The sequence below is a fragment of the Capsicum annuum genome, chromosome 4, assembly GCF_002878395.1.
Source record: "Capsicum annuum cultivar UCD-10X-F1 chromosome 4, UCD10Xv1.1, whole genome shotgun sequence".
Classification (NCBI taxonomy): domain Eukaryota; kingdom Viridiplantae; phylum Streptophyta; class Magnoliopsida; order Solanales; family Solanaceae; genus Capsicum; species Capsicum annuum.
Window position 1 is genome coordinate 202,801,716 of NC_061114.1, and position 20,574 is coordinate 202,822,289.

General features: G+C 29.4%; 1 long non-coding RNA gene across 4 annotated transcripts; it reads right to left on the reverse strand.

The window, feature by feature from the left end:
* Positions 1-1,754: 1,754 nt before the first annotated feature.
* LOC107867567 lies at positions 1,755-6,075 on the reverse strand. 4 transcript variants are annotated; one of them, XR_001673231.2, is made up of 9 exons: positions 5,873-6,031; positions 4,253-4,466; positions 3,921-4,171; positions 3,632-3,835; positions 3,450-3,542; positions 3,268-3,370; positions 2,835-2,943; positions 2,081-2,422; positions 1,755-2,004 (listed from the first exon to the last, which is right to left on the reverse strand). It is a non-coding gene; the product is annotated as an uncharacterized LOC107867567 (long non-coding RNA). The 4 variants fall into 4 exon arrangements; XR_001673232.2 differs by lacking the exon at positions 2,835-2,943 and having other exon boundaries at positions 5,968-6,075; XR_001673230.2 differs by lacking the exon at positions 2,835-2,943 and having other exon boundaries at positions 5,873-6,043.
* Positions 6,076-20,574: the final 14,499 nt, after the last annotated feature.

Consider the following 20,574-nt stretch of genomic DNA (forward strand, 5'->3'; position numbering starts at 1 on the left):
AGAGCTTAAACTTTCTACTTATCAAAGTTATAGGGACCCAATTCAATAAAAACGATTGATATGATTATTGAAATAAATAGTCCATCTTTGTTTTGGTCGGCAGGCAATATTCTGTAGGGGGGAAAACACTTCATTTAAAATGGAGAAAATATCCGTAATATTGGATTAATTAACGGTATTTTCGATGTGATTTACAATTTTATATAAAAAAATATTACTATTTTTTTTCTTAAGGATTTTTTTCTCAATACAATTCTTTTCTTTTAAGTTTATTGTTAGTGATATTTTACCTTTAAAAATTTATTACTGAATCAATATTTTCTTTATTTGAATACATTTCAACTTTCCTTTAGGGAGACTAATCTAGCTCGTCTTGCTTATTGCCTTCATTATTTGGTGTAAAATCAACTTAAACTTTACATTACCCGAGTAAATTGTTTGGATGCACTCAAAAACTCTGCAACCATTTGTGGGTGAAGAAGAAATTCAAATTTGTATTGTGTGAAAATATTGACACATGATTAAAAAAAAAAAAGAACTAGTATTATTTTTTTGTTATGGTTATTATTTGACTTTATCACATTATCTCCCCGCACAAATTACCATATTTTAAATTGATTTTTTACAAATAAAAAACAACTTGAATCTATTCATTCTATCATTCAAACAAAAATTGCTGACAAATATAATCATGAATAATTAGTGTATAACATATCGATTAGAAAAAGTAAACAATGAATTTAACCAGCTATTTGTATGTAAATATTCCTTTATAAAACACAGCGTCTGATTTTTTTAAAAGAAAATTGAAGTTTATGATTATATTTCTCCATTTGTTGGATTTATTATTTGTGGCAAATGGCACACTGACAAACTGTCCAATGATGGGAGGTATCACCAAGAATGATTGATTTGATTAGTTGGTTTGTTTAGCATGAGAAGTAATTGAAGTAATGAGCTGTAATTGGGAATCCTATTTCTTTACAATTTTGCCAATCATATACCTTTGTGAGTTGTGGCTAACTTAAAAATAAGAAAGTAAAGTGATTAAAAAGTATTCTGATTTGCACGTAATGATAGAATAATTAAGTGGACATATCCTCCCAGTTGTTGTACATAATCTTCTATCTTCTTGTATGTAGACGAAATACAAGTTCGATACTTCGCTAGTAGAAAAATATAGTGGCAACATGCAAATTATATAGGCTGATATTTTGTATTTTTTCATTTGCCGGAATTGATGAATTAGGATTTTTTTCATTGTTCCGTCGTTCATTATTTGTTTGCTTTTGATTTTTGCAAGAATTCATTCTCTCTGTCCAGTGAGCCATTGAAGAGCTAAGAGTTTTAATTTAAAGAATTAGAGTTTTTCTTATTATATTTAAATTTTATTTTTTATTAAAAGAAAAATAAAAGCACTACAAAAAACGGTTGCAGTTGAACTCACCACAAACGTTACTGCAGCGGTTTTCCACGAACACCGCAACTTACGATACAAAACGCCACAAAATGAACGTTGAAATTGCGGCGATTTTGTGAGCCGATTACAGGCGGTTTTAAACCCCCACTATAACTTTTAATATCTTTTTAAAAATAATATACACATTAATTTGTGGGGATTTATAAATGCTGCAAGCCAACTTAAGCCAACTTATTTCAAGGTTCAATCACTGTTATAAGAATATATTCCTCACTAGTTTGATATTTTAATTCTACGATTAAATTGGGACAAGCATGTATAATCAAAATATGCATGAATAACTTATAAAATGTAATTACATTGCATTAAAAATACCAATAACATCAAAAATCACCAATTCAAACACCACATATCAAATAAACAGCATTGTTCCTAAAATAATATTTCTTTAAATACATAAAATAAGAAATTCTATAACAATACACATAAAAATACTAGGCATTTTCTTGGTGATTTGGGTTTCTGCCATCTGATGATCCTCTTATACTCATTGATGAAGTTGGTTCACTCTCTACATAATCCGACTGAAATTATAAAAAAAATATATTTAATGAAAAATCTATAAATCAACAACTAAGTAGATGCATACTTGCTTATTACCAGTGGTTGAGGAGCAAACAAACTAGCAAATTCAGCGGGAACACTTCCTTCGATATCATGTATGTCTTCAACACATTTAAAGTTCCTTCTAATTGGTACTCCAAACGTGAGACCTTTTGGTGCAAATAGGTTTTAGTTGAGGATGATTCACCGAGATTAGATGAGGAAACACTCAAATTAGTAAGTCGTCGTTTGATATTCTTAAATGTATCTGAAGGGGCTGCTCCCATACCCCAACATCGTACTCTTAACTGAATGTTCTGCTCCAAACAACTTGCCAATAATATCATTAGGGGATGCTTCAGATTCATTACATTGATCTATATCCAACTCAATTTGCTCCTACAATAAACAAATTAAGACGATAAAGGTTCTACCACAATTAACGAAAATGTTCTACCACAATTAACAGAAAATGTGGAAAAAAACATGTTTATTGCAAAACTTTACCAGTTCTTTTACATCCAAATAATGTTAACCATTCAAGAACTTTATCTTAGCATGACAGGGTCCAAATAAGGTCCATATAAGAGATGCTCATTGCAAAACCAAGCAATTACTATATAAACTATATATTTTATTCAGACGAAGCCAACAGCTGAAAACAACTCTTTTGAACACAAAGGAAACATAACAAATGCCATTATAAGGCACATATAACACAAGTCTTATAAGAGTCTACCAGCATTATAACAAATAATTTAATAGATTGTTCAACGTAAAGATGCCAACGTAAAAGCAATAATCATCTTACCAGATGCACCACAAGGCCAATACAAGCAAAGAACAGAAGAGCATTGTAGAAGAATTGTTGTTTGAATTTTCCAATAATCATTGCAGCAGTGATGAAAAACATGAATTGGCTGTACATTTCTCCAAGGATGTTGACAAAAATAAGCATAAAAATGACAAGAGGGATGAAAGAAAAAAAAGAAAAAAGCTAGTTAGTGGCAGAAAGTGTCCAGACAGAAACAGATAGAAAAAGAACAATGGGAGCAAGACATTAGACAAAGGCAAATCCTAGACAATTCATGTTCTGCACTATGAATCAATACACCAAGAAGAAATCAATGATAGCCAAAAAAGAATCAAGAACAATAAGAAAATGACCAAAATATCAAATAAGTCAACAACAATAATGTGAACAGACAACATGATATCAAAAAGTACAACGATGTTAAACTTACCCCTATAATTCTTGCCTCTTCATTTACATACGATCCACCTTTCCTTTAATGAGTTTCAAGATACATTTGTCCCCGACTAAAATTTTTTCCAGTTGCCAAAAAACTAAAAAAGAAAACTATCAAATAAATTATAGTAAAATACTTAAATTAGAGGAAAAAAAATAGCAAGTTGATATGCATACGATCTCATGTCGTCTTCTTGCTAATGATTTTGAACCACCCGTGTGTGAAATTCTTTCCTTGCTTCGATTTTCTTTATTTTTTTTACAAAGATCCTATCAACAAAAATAATTGTAACTTACAAAGTTAAGCATATATTTGATTAGAATGACAGTAAAATTTATTTTAAAAGCAAAAATCTTACGATTTTTTATGCTCTTCTACGGTAAGAAACAAAACTAGCCCACTGATCTTTGCTTATACCATTACTTAAAAGTTCATTGATACTTTTGGCTGGATCGTTAAATTCATTAGATATCCTTTGTCTATGTGTAGCCCACTTTTTTCCAATGCTAGAAGTACAATATCTGTATGCAGTGGCTTCAGTAGTCCTAAAACAAAATCGAGGCTTCAAAGAGTAACACAAAGTTAGTTTCTTTATATATATAAAAGTCTAGTAGTACAAGTAAAAATATGTATAATAGAACTAGCACCTTTAAAAATGTTTCAAAGCAATCTTCTTTGTACGTTTTAGGAACACCTGTTGGCCCCAACCATCTCTCAAAACTAATAGGGAATACATTACAATCAACTGCTAATGTTCCACAATATCCTGCAAGCAACCCTTGTGCTACCCCAATTGCTGAGCCATATTCATTGAAGTGAACAATTATACGCTCCCCTAAAGGTAGGTAGTTGACCTTATGTACCTTGACCCTAATAGTTTTTGTAGTCTTCTCCAAATCTTTAATAAGAAACAAGTTACTTAGTCGCAAGAGGAAAAATTAGAGTACTCATGATTAAGTAAAATATATATAAGACATACCAATTATCTCTACAGCCCAATATGGTACAGATTTAGATGTGACTCTTGAATTAGAAGGTTGAGTTGGAGCTTGTTCTTGCTGTTGGACTTCATCATCTAGCAAGGAATTTGATGCATCATGTGGGGGGGATTGTACTGATGTCGAGGCTCCTACAGCATGAGACAGAGTTGGACTTGTTGATGAACAGGAATGTCCATTAGCATCATGTGGTGGCTGCACAATCATAAAAAAAAATATTAGAATCTGATTTCAAACATGGATTGTACCTCATTACGTGTAAACATATACCTAGGATCTAGTTTTTATGGTACAAAAGAGTCAGATCTGTCATCACACTTGATTTCACATAAAAACTATGAATATCTTAGGAAAAGCAAACGATTCAGTAAGAAAAAGAATTCGGTAGAATCATAAATGTATTTATAGCCTTCATCAGAATCATAGATAGCACCCTCATTTATACCATTATAACATATTGTGGTTATAATTTTTTCTGTTAGCCTCTCTAAAGGTTCTATACTCATCACTCACCAATGTCACTAATAATCATGATATAATCAGTTAATATCTAAAACACACTCTGAGATTAAATTTTAATTTCTTTAGTGTAATATGTTTCAAACAGTGGTGGAGATTAGATGCTCCCTTCCAACGTTATAGTTCTCTCGATGCTAAACCACAAAGAGACCTTGTCAAACTAAAATGGTTGAGGATAGCTTTTTATTTAATTTCTCATTTTCTACTTAACAAATGTGGCAACTTGAAGCTCTACTGAGAGGGATGGTGGGTGGTTCAGAAGAAAGGGAAAAGACCCTGAAGAGATCACAAACACTAGCGAAGACCATGATCCCGAAAGAATACAGAACTCTAGTCAGCAAATTCTTGTACAAGACATCAGAAAAAGTACAAGAAAACCGGAAAACAATATGGGTCCTAACATTATGGTTGTGCATAAAGATAATTCTTTTCACTTGGAGATAATCTAATACTAATATTCTAGTACACAATAGATCGGATATAAAAATCAACAACTAACTAATTTAATGATGTTTATAAAGGTCTATTTAAGGTTAATTAAAAGGTTGCTTGACTTCTTAGAAATATTTCTTTATTGCAATCCCTCATTATAAGAACGAAGAGTTGGTTCCAGTAGGACAAAAGATCACTATAAAGGATATTCAAATTAATACTAATTACATATGAATTGGGATTGTGCTTAGCTGCATACGTAACGTACACATATTATTATCATTATAATTACTATTGGCTGCTTAGGAAAATGCTTGAAACTTTTGACCAGAAAAAAATTCAAAGATTTGGTGACTCAATTCAACATCATCAAAGCTTAGGGTTCTTTTTCCTGTATGAAGAAGAACTCTTACTAAGCTAAGAGAAACTTTCCTTGGTTCAAATTAACCTAAAATTTGCAGTCAAACAACATGCAATAGTGACTTCAGCATATGCTTAGAAATTGAAGAAACCCAGCAGATAACAAAGGTCAAAATCGATAGATAAGAAAAACCCCAATTGAAAAATCAAGCAAATTGGACAAGATGCCCCAAAACACACTTTCTGATTGTTAATTTTTAAAGTATTAACATGGAGAAAAAATGCATTACACCTATGTGGACAGTCAGTCGCGGACGAGACAGAGTGGAAGCCACACAGCTAGACGATGGACGACTGAGAGGACAACAGAGAGACGGAAAATTACCTTTTCACTTTCTGTGCTAAAGAGAAAGGGAGGAATACTAAAGCCATTAAATATTTTTTAGTAAATAAGGAGGGAAATGACAAAAAGGAAAAGGAGGGAGTGAAGTTAATAAAGTAACCCCTCAATATAAATCCCGCAAATTTATCTATTTTTTTTTTGTAGTGAAGTTATTATAATTATTTTTATTTTTTTAAAAAAAAAATATATAATTTTTTTTTCTTATATTTGGCTATCCCTTTTATTGGTGGAAAGGTTTTGAACATGAAGATTTTTGTCGTACCATAACACAATAATATCCACAATGTAGTCTTTACAGAGTCTTTGTTTAGAGGGAGATTTCTCCCAATAAATTTTAGAATTTCCAATTTTATTTTTAATATAGGTCATTTGGCCAAATCATATTTAATAATATATTTTTAGTTTAATTTTTCATGTGTCATCGGATTTATCATCTTGTGATTTGCAAACTAAAAGCTTCTGCATGACGTTCTCTCGATTTCAAACCCAACAAGTGATATCAAAGCTTGCCATTCAATGGTCCAATGGTGTGGTGAGACAAGATTAAACAGGTTCAAAGCGGTTTCAAAATTAAGCTGCAACAATTTGGGCGATAATCAAGATTTTTGTCGAACTACATGTGAAGAACAAATTTCAACCATATTTTTAACACGCCTGCTGCTGCATCTTTAAAAATGAAAATAAAATATTACTTTTAAACCAATTTTTAACAACGATATTCTAAATTTTATTTTTAATCATGACAAGCAGCAATTATGAAGATTATATCAAGAACGAAGTTCATACACGTGATATGAAGAGAAAATGATCAAGTGAAGAAAATCAAACCAAAAAGGGGAGATTTGTTATGATTTTTTCCCTGATTTTCTTACTATGTTTAAATTTTACTTTTTCTTAGAAGGAAAATAAAAGTTACTATAATTACTTTTACTTTTCCTGAAAGAAAAAATATAATTCTTTTTCATATTTGGCTAACCTCTTTCTTGGATTAAAGGTTTTGAATATATATAAATAGAAGTCCCTTCTCATACCATAACACAATAATATCCATAATGTAGTCGTTTAAGAATTTTGTTTAGGGGGAGATTTTCTCCCAATAGGATTATACCTCTTCAATATTAGTTTTCATAATATGTAGGTCGCTTGACCAAATAATATCAATAATATGTCCTTTTAGTATTTTTTTTGTGTGTCATCTGAATTATCATCTTCATGGTTTGCAAAATTTAAGCTTCCGCATGACGCTCTCTCGATTTCAAACCCAACAGACCTCTCTCTCATTGCCTTCGACGCTCAAGTCGTCTCTCTCACCAGGTAATGCTCAAGTCGTCTCTCTCACCAGGTAATCTCTTTGTACTCATTAATTTCTCTGTTAAGGAAAATTATCATTAATGTATATAGCCAAAAATTAATTTATTAAAATCATTTTTCAATATAAAATTGTTAGAAAAATTTGACTATGCAACAAGAACAACAAATCCATTATATTCCCACAGTGTGAAAAAAAATTGATTATGATTAAAGATATAACGATAGGAAGCATTTAACCTTTACTAAGCTCCCCCTCCCACCCACTTATCCAACTTTCAAAGATCAAAATGAATAGAAATAGGCTAAGTATAGAAAATATCTATTGGATAGGATCCACACATACGGGATTCTAATTATTTCCTACTTAAACCTAGCCCTTAATATAAAAGTACACTATTATGAATAGAAAAGAATGTATTCCTCATCAGTTGACGGCTAGGGTCTACAAAAGAGAAATACTCTTCATACCTAGGATATATAGACTATAAAAATAGGTAAACATTTAGAACGAGTATCATTTGTTATCCCAAGGTACAAGAAAAAAACTGCTGACAAACCTAAATCTTCCTTCAAACCTAAGCCCAAATCACAATTCACACCCTTATCCTCTTTGCCACCAAGAATCACTAATACAACCTCAATGAGGGTGTGGGTCATGATCTGGGATTAGGTTTGAAGAAAGATTTAGGTTTGTGAGCATCCTTTTTCTTATACCTTGGGATAGTAGATGATACTTTTTTTTTTTTGGATATTTGAGTATTTACGTAGTTTAGATATCCTAGAAATGTAGAGCGTATTTCTCTTTTTGTAAATCTTAGTCGTCAATTAATAAGGAATACCTTCTTTTCAATAATGGTGTATTTATACACTAAGAGCTAAGGTTAAGTTGGAAATAAATTAACGGGTTAACGGGATATTTAGAACTCCATATGTGTGGACCCTATCAAATAGATATTTTCAAAGTTGGGAGGAGCTTAGTAGAGGTTGAATCCTGACCATCGTTAATGTTTAATCATAGTCAAATTTTTCAATAATTTTATAGTTTGAATAAATAAATTAATTTTTGGGCCATGTACATGTTTCTTGATAAAGAAGTTAAATACTACAAGGAGATTAGATATCTTAGTTGTCCAGTTGTACTACTAGATTAACAAGGATAATGTTTTGCCTGTGAAGAAATCTCTAAACTTGAAAAGACTCGTGTTTGTGCTCATTATCTATTGTAGATGCAAAGACTTGTGTTTGTGTGTTTCTGGGGAGAAAAATGAACCACAAAAATTTACTGAAAATTTTCTTACTGGAAAATAATAAGGTATACAGAACTGCAATGTCTCGACGATATCTATATAGACATATCTAAAGTTCAAGATATCAAAGTCGAAACTGGTTATTTCAAAAATTCATTCAATGACAATTATTTCAGGTATGTTTTATTCATTTACTCCTTGGAGTATTGTCATTTTGGGAAATTTGAGGCTTTACTTCAATTTTCTGAAGTTAGTAATTTCTTAATATTAGTGCCTTCAACAAACTACTCTGCTTGCTTGTTGATTATTAATGTGTGTTGGTATTTTATCAGCGTGGGGGTGGGGGAGTGCAGCAGCCAAAGAATATCATGTGGCGATGTGCCTCCGTAGTTGGGTTTCTACGAATTTAAACTTTTTATACTTCATTAAAAAACTTCAGAATAAACAAAATTATTTAATTTTAAATAATCAAACTTTATATGTGTGAGTCACGTGCGATTAAACTAGTATATACACGTGATATATATTAATGCAATGACATTTTTCAAGTCAATTGCATCTTTTATTTTTGACTTTAAAGCAGGCTAAATTCAAATTACCTTCGACTTTCCTCAAATTTTGCATATAGCTTGGTCTAGTATTTATAATATTAAAGCTCACATAAATTTCAACAAGTTTACCTCTATTACTCTTTATCCTTACTCTTAGATGAATTATAAATAATCCCTTATTTTACAATTTTCAGATACATAATTAGCATCCGAACGTATATTTTGAAGTTGAGATACATAATTTCAAACTTAAGAATGTAACAGTTAACTGCTTCATTTTTACTCAGATACATAATTAGTATTTGGATACATAATTTTAAAATTGAGATATATAATTTTGATTACCGAGATGCATTCATTTTTGAAATTACTTGATCGAGATACATCATACATTAACTAGACTACAGGAAGATAATAAATTAAAATTATGTATTCAAAAATTTATGAATTTGTAGATGTATTCAGTTGTTTTATGAAAAAAATAGTTAATTAATAAAAAAAGAATTTTTTTTTATGTAGTTTAATAAAAATAAGTTGTGGTGTTATGTAGTTTTTTCTTAGGATAACTTACATAAATTCTTGAATGTTTAAGTGTTATAACACTTTACCCCAACAATTTATTAAATTACATCATATCCCAGATTTTTAAATTTATGATAAATATGTTATAACGTGATACATATAATTAGTGATACATTTAAAACAAAAAAAAAAATTATTTTAGAAAATAACAGATTCAATTATTAAGGGGAGTAAAATTAGGCACAAATCGTGGAAATAATAAATCTTATTCCAGATGTATCACAACGATACATCTGGATCAAATGTATCACAACGATACATCTGGTTCCAGATGTATCACAACGATACAGCTGGTTCCAAATATATCACAATGATACATTTCGTAAAATTACTCATTAATCATTAAAAATTCAATATCACAACGAGATAAATAATTTACATATGTCAAACATATGTTAAATGTATCAAATATTTATAAATAATTTAAAGTTAAATATTTATTAAATTACATCATATCCCGGATTTTTAAATTTGAGATACATATGTTATAATGTGATACATATAATTAGTGATACATTTAAAACCGAAATAATTTTTATTTTAGAAAGTAACAGATTCAATTATTACGAAAAATAAAATTAGGCACAAATCGTGAAAATGATAAATCTAGTTCTAGATAAATCATAACAATACATCTGATTCCAGATATATCACAAAGATAAATTTCGTAAAATCTTCTCACTAATCATTAAATATTCAATATCACACCAAAATAAATAATTTATATATGTCAAACATATGTTAGATGTATCAAATATTTATAAATAAACATATGTTAAAGTTGTATTAATTGATGATAATTTGAGAGAGATTTTATGGAATGAAATATTTGGAAAAAAAGTTCTTCAAAGATTAATAGATTGCATGCATTAATTGTGGAGTAAAGTAGGATGGAGATTTTATTCATATGTATCAAGAGTAAAATATAAAATTTGAGATTTCAAGTAATTATTTAAAAAGTATGAAATTTTGGATAATAAAATCTTCTAACCTTGTGGTTTTATGTAATTTATCATTTTTCGTATAAGTAGTTATTTTCAACCATACCCACTAAAAAATAACGGAGAAAGGGTTTGGGCCTTTGCAGGAAATAAGGCCCATTGAGCAGAGGTTGGCTTTGAGTTATTTTCTTTCTCTTCCAATTGCCAAAATCCTTTCTTATTTCTCAATTCAGATGACACCCTCTATGTTTCTAAAAGTTTGCTACATACTATTGAATTTAATATGGGTAACTTACATAAATTTTGAATTTTTAATGGGTTTTAATATTTTTTCTTATAATTTTATTTAATTACATGATATTCTAAATTTTAATATTTATGGTACATATTTTTAATCTTGATACATGTGCATTGTGATACACTTGTACTTTAGCGGTTCGTTAAATAAAGAAGTAACTAATTTTTAATTATTACGAGGAGTAAAATTAGGCACAAATCGTGAAAATGAATACATCTGATTCCAGATGTATCACAATGATACATTTCGTAAAATTATTCACTAACCATTAAAAATTCAACCTCACACCAAAATAAATAATTTACACATGTCAAACATATGTTACATGTATCAAATATTTATAAATAAATTAAAAATATGAATAACTATCACAAAAGTATATGTCATATTTATCATCAATATTCCAACAACAAATGTATCATACTGGTAATATATTTTGATAACTGATTAACAACACCAATACATATTTTTCATACTATTATATCAGTGTTATGCATGTCGTTTCTCAAAGAATAAAATGTATCAATGCTGCACGTATAAAATATATCACGGAATTAAATAAAATACCATATGTATCAATTGAGAAATATTTAAACTGAATGAGGGTGATGAAACCATTAAATAAACCAAAAATATATGCATCATTCTAAAAATTATGAAAAGAATATACAAGTTCTTGATATGTATTTATAAATATATTAAATACATTTTTTTGATACATATGATTGATACATATGTATATGTCTTGATGCTTATGATTGATACATATAATCCCCTCCCCCTTTGTCATTCGTCCGCACTATCACCTCCACCTTGACTATCCCCCTTCGTCATTCGTCCTCATCACCACCGCTATTTTGGTAGTTATCGTCGGAAATCTAACAACTGATTGTTGAATTTACTTATGATTGATACATATAATATCACCACCACCGTCACTTTGATCGTTCTCGTCGAAAATTTAACAACTGATTGTTCAATTTCTCCTCTTTTCTTTAATGGGTATTGAATTAAAAGTTGAAAAAGAATTCAAAATTGATAAAAGAAAAGTTGATAAAAGAATTAAAAAAGACAATAAAATTATTGAAGAAGTTGCAGTAAAGGAGATGAAAGCTATATCAATTGATAATAATTTGGGAGAGATTTTAGAGAATGAAATATTTGTAAAAAAAAATCTTCAAACATAAATAGATTGAGGGTGACAGTTTTATTCATATGTATTAAGAATAAAATATAAAATTCAGAATTTTAAATAATTATTTAAAAGGTAAGAAAGAGATTTTAGATAATGAAATCTCTTAGGTTTGTAATTTTATTTGATTTATCCATTTAATATTTCACCACTTAATTGTCAATCAAGACATAATAATTGTTAATCAAATTACAGAACCCTTAATGAATATCCTTGTAGACTCTAGTTGGTGATAATATCAACTGACACATTAAGTATTCTTCGTTTATCCAGAATTCTAGAAAGGATTACACCCTGTGTATAGCTATTTTATTACTGTTCTCCGTGTCGCCATTTTCATTTTAGTTCATTTAAAACAGAATGTCATTTTTTTTTATTTGGTAACTATTTAATAATATTATTTTTATTTTATTTTTAGTGGGTCTCACTTTTTAAGAAAAAATCTAAAAAATAAATATTAAAATAACTTTAAGAGAGATAATTTTATAAACTTTACAAACATCACTTATTTTTTAAACTTTATACTGATCAAATAGCAACACATAAAATAGGAAGAATATAGTATAACTTAAATTTGTAGTCTATAAGCCATACGAAAATATTTTTACCATTCCTTTGAGACTTGTTTTCACATATTCAATTCTTCCAACAAACAGGGCAATTTAACTACTCTCATCCTCTTCAAACTTCCCCTCCTTATCATTTTACTTAATTTTCTTTCTAAATATATTTATTTTAAATTATTAAAAATATCTATTATAAATTATTTGATTACGTAGTGAATCAAGATGAAATGAATTAATATTTTCCTATTTTACCCTATAATTAATACTATACTATTTAAAAGTCTTAACAATATTTATTCATATGTCCTGCATGTGAATATTTTGCATTAACTTATCTTTGTGTCCATTAATGTGGACAAAACATATAACAGTAAAACTGATCAGTTCATTTATGATTTGTTAAGCATCATGCAAAACGAAAAATACAAAAAATTCTCATCAATGTCTTTTTTATCACGCAAAAGATCATTTACTTCCCCATTTCAAGAAGAGACCTATTTTTTTTAGTATGTTTCAAAAGAATGACTTCTTTTCTGACAATACTTTAACTTCAATTTGTTACGTGACATGTTTAAGACCACAAGATTAAAGAATATTTTGATATATTTGACATAACTTTAATTTAAGACTATAAAATTCAAAAGTCTTCTTTATTTTCTTAAACTTTATGGTAAATCAAAATAAATTATTCTTTTTTAAACGAATTAAGTATTTTCAAACAAAATGAGAAAATAAAATACACCACTTATATTAAATTGTATAGAGCATCCATCTTGATTTCTAGAAAAAGTTATCTTTTTACTTCATATTTTACTTGATTTTTAAATCAAATTAGATTTTTTTTAATCATGTTCTCTAATATTAAAGGACTACTAAAAATAATACTAGTCAAATTAAGTATTTCAAAATATCATTTATCTCGGAAGGAACATTATTGTGCATCCATAAAATATTGATCGGCAATAAAATTGTCCTATTTCGAATAGTTTAAAAATATAAGTAATCTATTTTTTCTTGATTTGGAGAAATCGGGAGTAGGAAAGGTATTTTAAAACTATTTGACTAGTTAAAGTACTTTTTAAAATAAATAAATAAATAAATAAACCCTAACAATAATAATTTTTTTCTTGAGTTATAAATGCAATAAAGGATAAAAAAACCTATTCTTAATAATTCAAGGATATTTTTAATCTTTTTTTAATAATGTATTATAATTGGTCAGTTAGTACTCTATTCTTTTCATATTATTTGGTCTTTATTTATTTGGCACATTCCTTAAGAGAGTTTTAATTAGAGGTATATTTTATTAGACTAAACTTATCTATTAATAATGTTTCGAAACTTTAAATTTACTATTATGACATATATACTCTCTTTATTTCATTTTAGTTTCCCTTCACATCAAAAAGCAACTATTTCAATTTACTTGTTCAACCTATGAAATTAATTTTTTTTTTTTAAAATATATTTTTTCTTTTCTACTCTTAATACTGTATTAAGTAATGTCGTAGTAGTTAAACTTAAAATTTTAGAATATTATAAATTATTAAAATATACCTCTGCTTAAAAATTAATTAAACTATATGTCAAATCAATAAAGGCTGCCATAAAATGAAACGGAGGGAAAATATATAGAACTAAATTTCTTATTTATTCATAAACTTAATTATGGACTATGGGGAGCCCAATTCTGATCATTTGCGAGTAAATAACCGTTTGGCCATGACCATGTAAATTTTTCATATTTTCTCAAAAATATTTCACTTTACTAAAAATAGTATTTCCTCCATTTTAAAATAAATGAATTATTGAGCTATTTTATAATGTTCAAAATAAATGAATTATTCATTCTTCATAAGACATGTTGGAAGTTTATTTCAATTTTACCCTTTTATTTAATGAGGTTTTAAGTACTTCACATTTTTTAGGAGAGTAATTTAAGAACAATTAAAAGAGTAATAGTGAAAAACAACCTACAATTTATGTGCTAAAAGATTTTTCTTAAAGTCTATGTCATATCCCAACAATTCAGTTATTTTAGAATGAGGGGAGTAATGTTTTGCTGCAATTGTATTTGAAAAGATTTTAATTTTTTTCACTCCTACTTTGGTGACAAAATTTAAAACAACTCCAATTTATATTCATGACCAATTTTATCTTTAAAAAATTATAATTTTCATCACCAAACGACATCTAAATGCAGGAACTTATTCCTAGCTGGAAGCGGTGAAAGTTATTGTGCCTTTAACGTCCACCTCTTAATTTATCCTTTAAGGTGTCTCAACAAAGGGTGACTGCCAATCATGCCTAAAAATTATCCGCAACTTAATAATTATATCAAACTCAAAATTATATACCCAAAATAGGTAGTGTGGGTGCAAGAAGGTTCAATAGAATCGAGGATGGAACTACAGTATCCTATGGGGTCGGACGAACTCAGTAACTTTTACACAGGCCTTATATTTATATTATTAAATTTTGAATATATGTAAACAAATATATAGTGCGAACTCACTAATAAAGACTGTCACTTAACCTAGTGATAGAAGGATCACAAACGAGGCCTATTCCGTCTCAGACGAACTCAGAGACTTTAAATACATGATATAAACTATTGAATTTTCTTATTTGAATTCGTGGCTCCATCCAAAATACATGATATATGAATTAAAATATTTATACATATCATTACCACAAAAAGTGTAAATTTTTAATGAATTCGTTGGAAATTGGTTCTGGAAAATTCTATATATCCGATAGTGTATTAATGGAAATGTCCGTGGGAAATTCACATTCTTTTGTAGTATACATTCTTATCCCTAAATTATATTTAATTACTGTAAATATAAGTATACTCGTTTGCAGCAAATTTCAAAATGATAAAAAATAAACTGAAATCACAAATAAAGTATGATGAAACAGAGATTTTATTGATGAATATTTGTGAGTGCGATTCTGTTCCTCTCTTGATTCTTCTCTTTGTATTTTCTCCATGATTCGAGCTTCTAGTAGTGTAGTTCTTGAATATCTTTTACAATGTATTTGATCGCTAAAATTGTGCCTTGTCAGATATAATATTTGATGTCTTGATTTCAATATGAATATTTTAGACGTTTGTGTTATTCTTTAATAGATGTGAACTAGAATTTTGGGATGAAATATAACCCCAAGAACCCTAATAGAAATTGAATTCGTCTTGTAAAGTCCAACAATTTTTTTGATATCTACAATATTCTCACGTAATATCGAGTGCGAATAATTTTTACTGGAGATCATGCCACCATCACCTTTGTAAATAACAAGAAGGTCTAACTGGATTCTGCAGCTGTAGATTTGAAATGACTATTACATGAAGTCTGGTTTTTCATTTAAAACGAAGTTTTGTATTTACCATAGAAAATAATATTGAGCTGTCAAGCAAATTGTATTAATATTTCAAACTACATGGAATATACATTTACTCCTTTTTTTCTTGAACAAAATTACGTGCAGGTGTTGGATATACAGCCAGGTTGAGTACTTTTATTAAATTTGGACATATATTTATGTGAATGCTTCCGAAACTAGACAGATCCACTTGTTTCTTGTTTTTTGTCCTCATTTAATTTAATGTTTTATCGACCAAAATGGGAAACATCAATAAGAAATTTTAGGATAACTAGTTTGGATAAGATGAAATATCTAATACATCTGCAATCTTATATACGCAATATAATGATCTGAGAAAAACATCAATTTGATGAAAAGGGGATAGATAGATCTTTGGCTTTGATCCTTTTCTATGAATGTAGCCAATACTAGAGATAGTGTAAAGTTACTTTATAGCCGATAAATCGAATGGAAAAAATATTATTGGTATTGGAAATTTAAATTTCGTTTTCATACTGATTTTGTCATTGTTGATTTAATATGTTTACAAATCAATTACAAATAAATTATAATAACATATAAGACCGAACCGAGTCACCCGACAAGTTCTAATATGACTCACGGTTGAGAAGGGAGAACAATGATGTGTTCTCACATCCGCTATGAATTTCTTACGTTAATATATTTCTTCTAATTGATAAATAAATAAATTGCTAAGAGTCATCGTAGTAGCAGAGGTGATAAAATTAATATGTGGAAATATAATTCACTTAAATTTGACTAGGTGAATGCCCCGGTTGTTAGGATAGTCTATCTTGACTTGCCATATATTTTTTTTTTTTGGAAATTTCGGGAAAATCCCCAGCCGCTACACTTTCTGCCACAGCCTCTGCCCTTCGGGTGAGCACCGTGTGCGCACTGGGTAAACCCCTCACTATACAATAGCTCGCAAACCACACGGGAGGTGTAAACCGCACTAGGTAAATCCCGTGCGACGAGCTCGATTGAGAAGGCGCATTAGGTGTGGATCGAACCCGCAACCTCCGCTATGGGAAGTCCCCTCAAACCAACTCAACCACCCCCTTGGGGGCTGCCCTATATATTTTGCCATGTAAAAGTAAAAAAATATAGCAGTTCTAATTGACCCACAAAAAACTTAGTTAAAATAATTAAAATATTTTTTTTATTTGAAACACTTTCGAACAAGCGAGGAACGAGTGACCAAAAGCTTCTCTTTAGAGCTCAACATATATTTAGCTTGAAACATAATCATCGTGTGGTCGAGTGATTTTATTAATTATAAGTATTATAAGATCTAAAATCAATTAATTTAAAAGATTGGTAATAGTTGATTTATGACTCATCATTTTAGCCTATTTTGATTCATCTCATTTTAGTTCAAATGATTCTTAAGCATAATTAGACAATAACACTATTTTTCCACTCATTAAATCGCCCATCTGTCCTCCCTTATGAATGGATAATACTTCACACATGTGCAAGAGAAAGCAATTAGTTAAACTGGGAGAAGCCAGCAATGGTTGAAAATGTCAACTTCATTAATCTACCATGCATATATGTTAGTGATAAGGTTGCACCTACGAGTGATTCAAAAGCAAAATTTAGTAATTCTTGTTTCGTCGTAGGTTGCAAGACATGGTTTGTGATGACTATAGTCTATTGAGCTATTCTAAATTTGGTGTCCAATAATTCTATTGATGTTGCGATTAATTTAGATTTGTGTTGTGTAAAGTCCAATTAAAATGTAAAAAAATCGTACAACATATTGAAATATCTTTATTTATAAGTAAAGTTGTGATGAGTCACCCTTTGAAAGTTTTTTTTGTATATTGGAGTTGCAAAATTTTCCATGTAATGGAAATTATGTCTATCAATTCTTATCGAAGAGCTAAAGTTTTTTTTTTTTTTTTTAAATCCTCTTTTTTCCATGTATGATAATATTGTTAGGATTTTTGCCCTGATTTTCTTACTAAAATTAAGTTTTACTTTTTTTTGGAGGAAAATAAAAGTTACCATAATTATTTTTATTTTTTCTAAAAGGAAAATATAAAACTTTTCCATATTTGGCAAACCTCTTTCTTGAGGAAAGGTTTTGGGCATCTATAAACAGAAAACCCCCTTATCATACCATAACATAATAGTTTTATGTTTTCTTTTATATTAAGTTTTTATATGTAGGCCAATTGACCAAGCTATATAGTAATCATGTTTTTAGTATGTTTTTCTCTGTCGTCTAAATTATCACTGCGATAGTTTGTAACGAATAGCTTCCGCATGACGCCCTCTCGATTTCGAACCCAACTAATATTATGTCAAACTCAAACCCTTCACTATATCCAAACTACGTTTAACTTCTATTCATTTACATTATAAGTAAATACAAATAAATTTGGATTCATTTGATAGCTGGAAAATGCATTTTATTAAGCTATTTGTATAACCCTCTTAATTACTTTTTGTAAGTGCATAATCCATATAGTTAGAAAGTTTATCCGCAACCAGATTAATTTGCTTCATAACAATTACTAATATTTATCTTGATTAGATGTAATTAGTCTTCTATTATCTGTCAATTACCTTCTTTGATCCTAACAACTGTGAAATAAAAGAAGTGAGATAATTACAAGATTAATGACACTGATAAAGGTACATCTATCATTATTTTTAGGCCGAAGATATTTGCATCTCCTCAAAATGGCTGGTAAATTGATTTATGTGTCTTAATGACATTTTTCATTTTTTAATTACCTTTAAGCTTATGACATTTATATGACAATTATCAACACAATGTGTATATTCTCATCATAAGCCAAAAGCAATGGCGGACACAGAAATTCAAAGTTGTGAGCGCTCAAAATTTTTTTATAAAAAATAATATGTAGCTGCTGTAAGGATTCGAACCTAGAAAATTGGACATGAAAGTCACATCCTCAAGCCACTGCACCCAACCATATGTTTGTTCTTTGAGTGCTTTTTAATAAATTATATCATTTATTCTGTGTTTCTTATATAATTATACCTAATCTACGTAGAGTTTAGTGGGTGCCGGAGCATCCCAAAATTACACATGGTCCGCCCCTGACCAAAAGGTAATTACATTGCTCTATGTGTCTTAATTTATATGACATTTTTCATTTTTTAATATTCAAAATTAAATAAATTTTAATTAATATTTTAAAATATATATTTTATTACATGACATAAGCAGAACTAAATTATAGTACTTTTCGTATATTTTTTGAATATATTAATTTTAATTTTAACTAGCAAAGTATTTAGTTAATTTAATTCAATTTAATTTTAAAAATTAGTTAGATTAATTATAGAAATGTAAAAAATATCATATAAAATTGTAACAGAGAAAGTATAAACTTTTGCTTTGAGTAGGATAATCATATCCTTTGAATTTAAAAACTACTCATATTAATTGGTTATATTCTATTTTATACGGTAATTAAGAATCATAAATAAAAATATAATTTTACTAATTCATTCTTTAATTTTTTTTTTTGAGAACTTTACAAATAAATATGAACAGTTTCAAAAAGAATTACAACAACAACAACAAATTCAGTATATTCTCACCTAGTGGGGTTTGGGGAGGGTAGAATGTACGCAGTCCATACCACTACCTCTAAAGAAGTAGAGAGGCTGTTTCCGATAGACCCCGGCTCAAGACACGGGATAATATACAAAAATATTCAAAGCATGAAATATGATAAAACTAACATAGATACAACATCCACAAAAGTAATGTACAATACCAAAGAAAAGACACCAAAACCCTTCTAACTACGGACTACGATTCATCCACCCACTTTATCCCTCTATCCTAGTATTTTTCCTCCAAACCTTCCTATCCAGGGTCATGTCCTCAGTGAGACGTAATTGCTCCATGTCACATCTAATCGCTTCTCTCCAGTATTTCTTCGGTCTACCCCTACCCCACTTGAAACCATCTAACGCTAGTCTCTCACACCTATGAACTGGGGCATCCGTGCCCCCTCCTAATCACATGACCAAACCATCTCAGCCTTACTTCCCGCATTTTTTTCCTCCACCGATACCACTCCCACCTTCTCCCGAATAATCTCATTCCTAACCCTGTCAGCCTTTGTAAGGCCACACATCCAACGCAACATCCTCATTTCCACCACCTTTAACTTTTGGATATGGAAAGTCTTAACTGGCCAACACTCCGCTCTGTACAATATAGCCGGCCGGACTGCAACTCTAAAGAATTTGCTTTAAGCTTGGGAGGTACCTTCTTATCGCATAAAGTCCCCGAAGTGAGCCTCCATTTCATCCAACCTGCCCCAATTTCAAAAAGAATTAATTGTAAGATAATATGAAAAGAATTTAATTAATGCTTTCTTGATTTATTACTAAGGTGATCAACTAATAGCTTATTGGCTAATCAACTTATTTTAAGAAGTGTTTTTCCAAAAGTGATTTTTAAAAGACTATTTTTAGTAATAAGAAGTTTATGTTTGACCAAACTTTTAAAAGTG